The sequence below is a fragment of the Gossypium arboreum genome, chromosome 6 (assembly GCF_025698485.1).
Source record: "Gossypium arboreum isolate Shixiya-1 chromosome 6, ASM2569848v2, whole genome shotgun sequence".
Classification (NCBI taxonomy): Eukaryota; Viridiplantae; Streptophyta; class Magnoliopsida; order Malvales; family Malvaceae; genus Gossypium; species Gossypium arboreum.
In genome coordinates this window covers 21,759,132-21,767,290 of record NC_069075.1, presented here as the reverse complement: position 1 = coordinate 21,767,290, position 8,159 = coordinate 21,759,132, and the positions used below count along the sequence as shown (strand labels likewise).

Here is an 8,159-nt window from a genome sequence, read left to right as displayed (position 1 = left end):
AGATATGGTCACTACGAGTTCTTAGTGATGCCGTTGGGCTCACTAATGCCCTATGGTATTTATGGATTTGATGAATCGGATCTTCAGATCATATTTGGATCGGTTCGTAGTTGTGTTCATCGACGACATCTTGGTCTATTCAAGAGATGAGACCAACATGCGAGCACCGAGATTAGTGTTGCAAATTTTACGGGATAAGCGGTTATATGCTAAGTTTAGCAAGTGTGAGTTCGTTAAGAGAGGTTAGCTTCTTGGGTCACGTGGTATCTCGATCGGTATTCGAGTCGACCCAAGCAAAATTTCAGCCATACTTAACTGAAACCTCCAAGAAATATTATCGAGGTTCGAGCTTTTTGGGACTTGCTTACTACCGACGGTTTGTAAAAGGATTCTCGATGATAGCCACACCCATGACGAAACCGCTTGTAAAGATGTCAAGTTTGAATGGACGGAAAAGTGTCGAAAAAGTTTTGACCAATTGAAAACTCATTTGACGGAAGCTCCAAGATTAGTACAAACCGAATCGCAAAGAGTTTGTCATCTATAGTGACGCCTCCCTACTTGGGTTAGGTTGCGTATTGATGCAAGAAGGTCGAGTTGTGGCCTATCGTCGAGACAATTAAAGCCACATGAGAAAAATTATCCGACCCATGATCTCGAATTGGTCGCCATCGTATTCGCCTTTAAAGATATGGCGACATTACTTATTTGGTGAGAAGTGCCATGTGTATTCGGATCACAAAAGTCTCAAATATTTGATGACTCAAAGAGACTTAAATCTGCGACAAAGACGTTGGCTCGAGCTGTTAAAGGATTATGAGCTGGTCATTGACTATCACCCGGGAAAGGCTAATGTGGTTGCGGATGCCTTAAGCGGAAATCACCGTTTGCTTCTGACGATGAATGTACACTTGTCTATCCTACCCGACAATGTGTTAGTAGCCGAATTAACAGCCAAACCATTGTTGACTCATCAAATTCGTGAAGCTCAGAAAGTTGATGAGGAGTTGCGTGCAAAACGGGCTAAGTGTGTTTTGAACAAGGAATCGGAGTTTCAAATTGATGATGACGATTGTTTGAGGTTCAGAAGTCGTTTGTGTGTTCCAAAGAATTCGGAACTTATTTCGATAATTCTGAACGAAGCTCATTGTAGCCGAATGGCAATCCACCCGGGGAGTACGAAGATGTACAATGAGTTGAAACGTCGGTTTTGGTGGCATGGTATGAAACGAGACATCTCCGACTTTGTTGCAAGATGTTTAATATGTCAACAAGTGAAAGCGGAGCATCAAGTGCCTTCGAGGTTACTTCACCGATCACGATACCCGAGTGGAAATGGGATCGAGTCACAATGGACTTTGTGTCCGGACCGCCGTTGTCGACAAGTAAGAAGGATGCAATTTAGGTTATTATTGATAGATCCGACTAAGTCGGCTCACTTTATCCCCGTATGTATGGATTTTTCATTGGATAAACTAGCTGAATTGTACGTTTCTCAGTTGTGAGATTACACGGGTACCGATTTACATTGTGTCGGATAGAGATCCGAGGTTCACCTCGCGATTTTGGAAGAAATTACAAGAAGCATTGGGCACCAAGTTGCATTTCAGACCGCCTTTCACCCCCAAACCGATGGTCAATCCGAGCGATAATTCGAGATACTTGAGGATATGTTGAGATGTTGCATCCTCGAGTTCGATGGTTCGTGGGAACGGTACCTACCTTTGATTGAATTCGCCACAACAATAGTTTTCAATCAAGTATTAAGATGGCGCCTTACGAGGCTTTGTACGGGCGTAAATGCCGTACACCATTGTTTTGGACCGAGCTCGGTGAGAACAAAATTTTTGGAGTGGATTTGATTAAAGATGCTGAATGTAAAGTAAAAGTAATCCGTGAAAATCAAGATAGCCTCCGATCGTCGAAAATCGTATGCGGATTTGAAACGAAAGGACATTGAGTATCGGTGGGAGATAAAGTGTTTCTTAAAGTTTCGCCGTGGAAAAAGATACTCGATTCGGTAGTAAGGGCAAGTTGAGCCGAGATTCATTGGGCCGTCTGAAATCTCCGAACGAGTTGGCCCGATTCGTATCGTTTGATCTTGCCCCTGAACTTGAAAAGATTCACAACGTCTTCCATGTTTCAATGCTTCGACGCTATAGATCTGATCCGTCGCACGTAATTAGTCCATCAGAGGTTGAAATTCAAGCCGATATGAGTTATGAAGAAGAACCGATTCGTATCCTAGCTCGTGAAATGAAAGAGTTGCGAAACAAAAAGGTTCCGCTAGTGAAAGTGTTATGGCTCAAACACGGATAGAAGAAGCTACTTGGGAACCCGAGAACTCTATGAAAGAGCAATATCCAAACCTATTTACGGTAAGATTTTCGGGACGAAAATTTCTAAAGTGGGGAGAGTTGTGACAGCCTTAAAACGACCCTAGTCGAAATGTGGTTTCGGGACCACAAAACCAAGGCATAAAAATAATTTAATATTTATTTTATTGCCTATAATGTGTGTTAACTCATGTGTGATATTTTTATGCTTTGATTTAGAATTATAGATGTGAATTTCACTAGAAAGGACCTAGTAATAAACTTTGAAAGTATGAGGGAAATGTGTGATGACTAATTAAAGGATGCATGCAAAACAATGGACTTGCATGTCAAATTTCCCCATAGCTAGTGGCCGCCATGACAAGGATTTATGGGCAAAAATCATGTCATGAAACATGTTTGGTAAATGGGTTATGATGGAAAGAATAAAATAAGGGTATGGAATAAACAATTAATGTTAGTAGATGAGAAACAAAAAAAAAAAAAGTGTCCATCTTCCTCCATAGCTTGGCGAATGTCCTAAAGGAAAAAAGAAAAATTTTGTTCATCTCTTTTCACTCTCTTGTTGGCGAAAATACTAAGGTTAAGGAAGGAGTTTTGCTTCATACTTGGTTTGGAAGAGGATTAGGAAGAGGTTGGCTAAACTTGCATCAAGATTAAGCTCAAGAGCAAAGGGAGCTAAATCCGATAAAGGGAAGGAAAAAGTAGTTGAATAGCCGTCGAAATCGCTCGACAACATCCAAGGTAAGTCTTGAGTGATGACCCTACTTGAATTATATCAAAATTATGCTCCTTGTTTGTGTGGCCATTGAGCCGAAATAGTAAAGGTTGATAGATATTTTGTGTTAGAGCTTTAGTAACGAAAATGAACTATGGACGTGTCTTGAATATTGATATATATGTAAGTGAACATTGGAAATATATCCGGGCTAAGACCAAGGCATTCGTATGAGTTGATATATCCGGCTAAGACCAAGGCATTCGTATGAAGTTGATATATCCGGCTAAGACCCGAAGGCATTCGTATGAAGTTGATATATCCGGCTAAGACCAAGGCCTTTGTGCAAGTCACCAACCGGGTTATGACCAAGGCAATCGTCTGATCGCTATATCCGGTTAAATCCAAAGTATGTGATTCGAAGTGAGCAATCTTGCTGTGAAAATTTCAGCTTATACACTTGTGAAAATTCCAGCAATGAGGTATGTTTGTATGTGCTTGTACTAATTGAATTCTTACAAGTAAGTATGCTAAGTTGATAAACGAGCTACCGGCCTTGGGCTAAGTTGTTCTTTTGTGTATGAACATAAGGGTTGGTGATGTGAAATAAGTATGAGTATGGGAATGTGAATTAGTAAAGTGGTTTAATTAGCCATGTGAATAAAATACCTTAGTCAAAGCTGATTTCATTGCTTGAGACTTACTAAGCATTAAAATGCTTACCCGTTGCTTTGGCTCTCTGTTTTATAGGTTTCGCTCGTTAGCTATCGGATTCGGGATCAAAGAAGTCAAGTCATCCACACTATCGAAGCCCCATTTTGGTACAAATTTTGGTTGAACTTTGAAATGGCATGTATAGGACCATCCTTTGTTGAAGGTCATGTACCTTCCGTTTGTGTAAACTTGGATAGCCATGCGAAAATGGCTTATATAATGCTTTTAGCATAGAACTATAATCGTTTGTATGTTGACCCTTATGAGGTATGGAATTATTTTGAAACGATTAGCCATTGGAATGGTTAATCATGATCACGCTTTGTGCTATGTATGTAAAAAGGGCCAATTGAATCATGGAAAGTATGAAATAGGTAAAGCCTACTAAAGGCAGATGCTGACAGCAGCAGTGACGTGGATGTGAAAAATCACTAAAAATAGTAGGAATGGTATTAAATAGCAAATAAATTATGTAAGTGTACCTTGATGAATCTACTTTCATATGGAAGAAACGAAATGGTCATATGAGTTATAAGTTAACAGATTTTAAAGTTCTTGTGAAATAGGGCCAGAACGGTTTCTGGATCCCTGTTCCAACTTTGGAAAATCATTGTAAATTAACCAGAGATAATTAGGAGTCATTCCATATATGTGTAGATTCCTCTCTGAGTCTAGTTTCTATAGAAACAAACGGCATTAGTATTGAAGCCCTGTACAGGGAGATATCCAATTCGTAACGCACAAAGGTCAGTGTAGTCGATCCCTACAACAGGCGAGACTTTAACTAATAAACTGTACTAATTGGCTCGACCAAAATTCTAGAAAAAATATGTAGATGGACATATGAGTCTAGTTTCAGGAAAAATTTACGGAACTGATTTTCGAGTTGTAAAACTCAAGTTATGAATTTTGGAGCGACTAGTACTCAGATTGGCAGCTTGTCTGAAAATTGTCAATAAGTGGGTTGAAGTCTGTTAACACCTCGCGTTCGACTCCGGCGACGGTCTCGGGTTCGGGGTGTTACATGAATATTCATTCAAAATAGTTCAATAGAGCAGAGAAATCATGAAATAACCAACATATTTAAAGAAAATAGAGAGAAAAGAGCAAACAAACGCAAAAGGAAGGAGCTTGGGGCATCGAAATAGATGTTGTAGGCGGCGCACGGGCATTGGGGGAGGGTGTGTGAAGTTGTAGTGGCTAGGTTTAAGGATTTTTTTTTGGGAGGGGAGATGATGAATAGTGAAAGGTTTATATAGATTTTGGGGCACACGGCCGTGGGACACACCCGTGTGGCCTAATTTTTACCCGTGTGTTTAACAAATTTTGAATTTGGGCGTGCCTGACATTCGGCCCACGCCCGTGTTCTTTGGGCGTGTGGGTGCACACGACCGTGTCGCACGGCCGTGTCTTGCTTCATTCGCTTCTCCCATGCCCATGTACATAGGTCTACGCTCGTGTTCGTTTTGACAATGTCAACCACGGGTGGATGGAAAGGGCGTGTCGCACGCTCGTGTTACATTATCAGTTTTAACCATAGTTTCAAGGCACAGGCGTGTCTCACGCCCGTGTTGTTTTTACAGTTTTGCCCACGGCCATATCGCACGGCCGTGGCAACTTATCGTATCTTGTGTTGGGGAAAAAATCATTCCCTGTTTTCACATGTCTAATGTACGCCCGTGTGCCTGGCCGTGCGGGCTTTAGCAAGCCTGCGTTCCATGAGTTGGTCAGTATGTTAGATGTTAAAAACTAAAATTTAAAGAAATTAACACTTTTAGTGCTCGGGTTGCCTCCTGAGAAGCGCTTATTTATAGTCTAAGCTCAACTTACCTCTCTTCTGCATGGTTAAGGTGGTGCGAGGAGTTTACACTCCTCATCCCTGCTATCAAATTTATCAACATAAGGTTTAAGGCGGGTATTGTTTACCTTAAATGTGCCAAATTTGGGATGAATTACCTCGATTGTACCATATGGGAAAATACTGAGTACCGTAAGAGAAATTTTTTCATTAGGTTCAGGAGTGGCTATGCAAGGATCTGCTACATCTAGTAGTACTTTGTCTCCAACCTTAAGTTGATTTGGTGAGGTATTGAGCCTGTCCTAGCTCGATTTCGATTTATCGGGTGTTCTCGATTTCTGTGTCCGCCATTCATCTAGCTCCTCGATTTGTAGCATTCGTTCTTCAAAGATAGGTCCTTTATTGTTGTTTGAATACGACTCATATGTGTTCTTTGAAACTCTTTCCTGCATAGAGCGTGTCACAACATGATCAATACTAGTAGAATGATTTATACAACCGCCTTCAATTTTTGATGTGTTACTCGAATTACGAGCTGGAAGGGTGATTGTTTCGTCTCCCACACGAAGTGTGAGTTCACCTGTACCAACATCAATAATGGTTCTAGTAGTCGCTAAAGAGGGTCTCCCTAAAATTAAAGGTGCGTTACTATCCTCTTCTATGTATAGTACAACAAAGTCTACTGGGTATATAAATTTATCGATCTTAACTAGAACATCTTCAATGATACCCCTAGGAAATCTAATGGTTTTATCAGCCAATTGAATGCTCATCCTAGTTTGTTTGGGTTTCTCAATATCTAGCTGTTTAAAAATTGTATAAGGCATAACATTAATGCTTGCCCATAAGTCAGCCAATGCATTATGCACATCTAAACTACCAATTAAACCAGGAATCGTAAAACTCCCTGGATCCTTCAATTTGTTGGGTAGCTTATTATGTAATATGGCTGAGTAAACTACATTCAACTCCACATGCGACGCCTCATCCAACTTTCGTTTATTTGTTAAAAGCTCCTTTAAAAACTTGACAGTGTTTGGCATCTGAGAAAGGGCTTCAATAAACGGTAAGTTAATATGTAGTTTCTTTAAAAGTTTAAGGAATTTACCAAATTATTCATCTAATCGGTCTTTTCTTGTCACATTGGGGTATGGCACACGAGGTTTATATTCTGTACTGATCGGCTTTGGGTCATTTTGGCCTACTTCATTCTTACCTTTGCTTACCACCATTTCCGGCCTTGGTTTTGCAACTAACCCTTCCTCATCTTGAATGGAAATCGCGTTGAGTTGCTCCCTTGGGTTAGATTCAGTGTTGCTTGGTAGGCTACCTTGTGGTCATTCTGAAATCAACTTGGTGAGCTGTCCAATCTAACTTTCAAGCCCTTTGATTGATGCTTGTTGATTTTTGAGTGTCGTATTGGTATTCTGAAAATGAGTTTTTGACACCGAGATGAATTTGGTTAGCATCTCCTCAAGGTTCGGCTTTTTCTCCTACTGGTACGGTGGTTGCTGAAAGCCTGGAGGGGGTGGTGGTCTTTGATTTCCTTGGCCTCCCCATGAAAAATTTGGGTAGTTCCTCCAACCTGCATTGTAAGTATTGCTATAAGGATTGTTTTGAGATCAAGGATTGTTACCCATGTAATTTAGCTGCTCGTTCTCCATGTTGTGGCCATAAGGTGGGTATTCTGAACTGCTTGATCCACCTCCACTTGCTTCGCACTGCATTACTGGGTGAACCTATGAAGAACTAAGAAAACCATCAATTTTCTTATTCAAGAGTTCTACCTGATTAGAGAGCATAGTGACCGAATTGACATTATAAACGCTAGTTGTTTTTGTTGGCTTTGTCCTCATGACTTGCCACTGATAGTTATTCAGTGACATCTCCTCTATAAATTCATAGGCATCTTCAAGTGTCTTATTATTAATTGTTCCGCCAGCAGTTGCGTCAACCACCCGCCGAGTCGAAGGGTTCAGGCCATTGTGAAATGTTTGGACATATAGCCAGAGTGGTAACCAATGGTGAGGGCATCTTCGCAAAAGGTCCTTGTATCTCTCCCATGCATCATAGAGTGTTTCTAAATCCTTTTGCACAAAAGAGGAGATATCATTACATAATTTGGCTGTTTTAGCCGGCGAAAAATATTTTAATAAAAATTTTTCGGTCATCTGTTCTCAAGTAGTGATTGATCCTTGTTGCAACGAGTTCAGCCACTGTTTAGCCTTATTCCTCAACGAAAAGGGAAACAACCGAAGGCGAATGGCATCATCAGAAATGCCATTAATTTTAAAAGTGTCACAAAACTCTAAGAATTTGCCAAGTGAGCATTGGGATCCTCGTCCTGCAAACCATCAAACTGAACAAATTGTTAGATCATTTGAATGGTGTTAGGTTTCAGTTCAAAATTATTTGCAGCAACAGCAGGCCTAACTATGCTCGATTCAATTCCTGTTAAATTAGGTTTAGCATAATCATACATAGTACGTGGAGCAGGATTCTAATTTACTGGATCAGCAGCAATCGCAGGAGGTAGCAGATTTTCTTCGTTTTTAGTCATCTCCATGGTTGTGGTTGAAGTATCATCCTGTAA

The 8,159-nt window shown here is 40.6% G+C and overlaps 1 non-coding gene across 1 annotated transcript; it reads left to right on the top strand.

Moving 5' to 3' along the window:
• Nucleotides 1-7,582: 7,582 nt before the first annotated feature.
• LOC128294704 (small nucleolar RNA R71) lies at nucleotides 7,583-7,689 on the top strand. Its single transcript, XR_008285011.1, has one exon. It is a non-coding gene; the product is annotated as a small nucleolar RNA R71 (small nucleolar RNA).
• The last annotated feature ends 470 nt before the right edge of the window (nucleotides 7,690-8,159 follow it).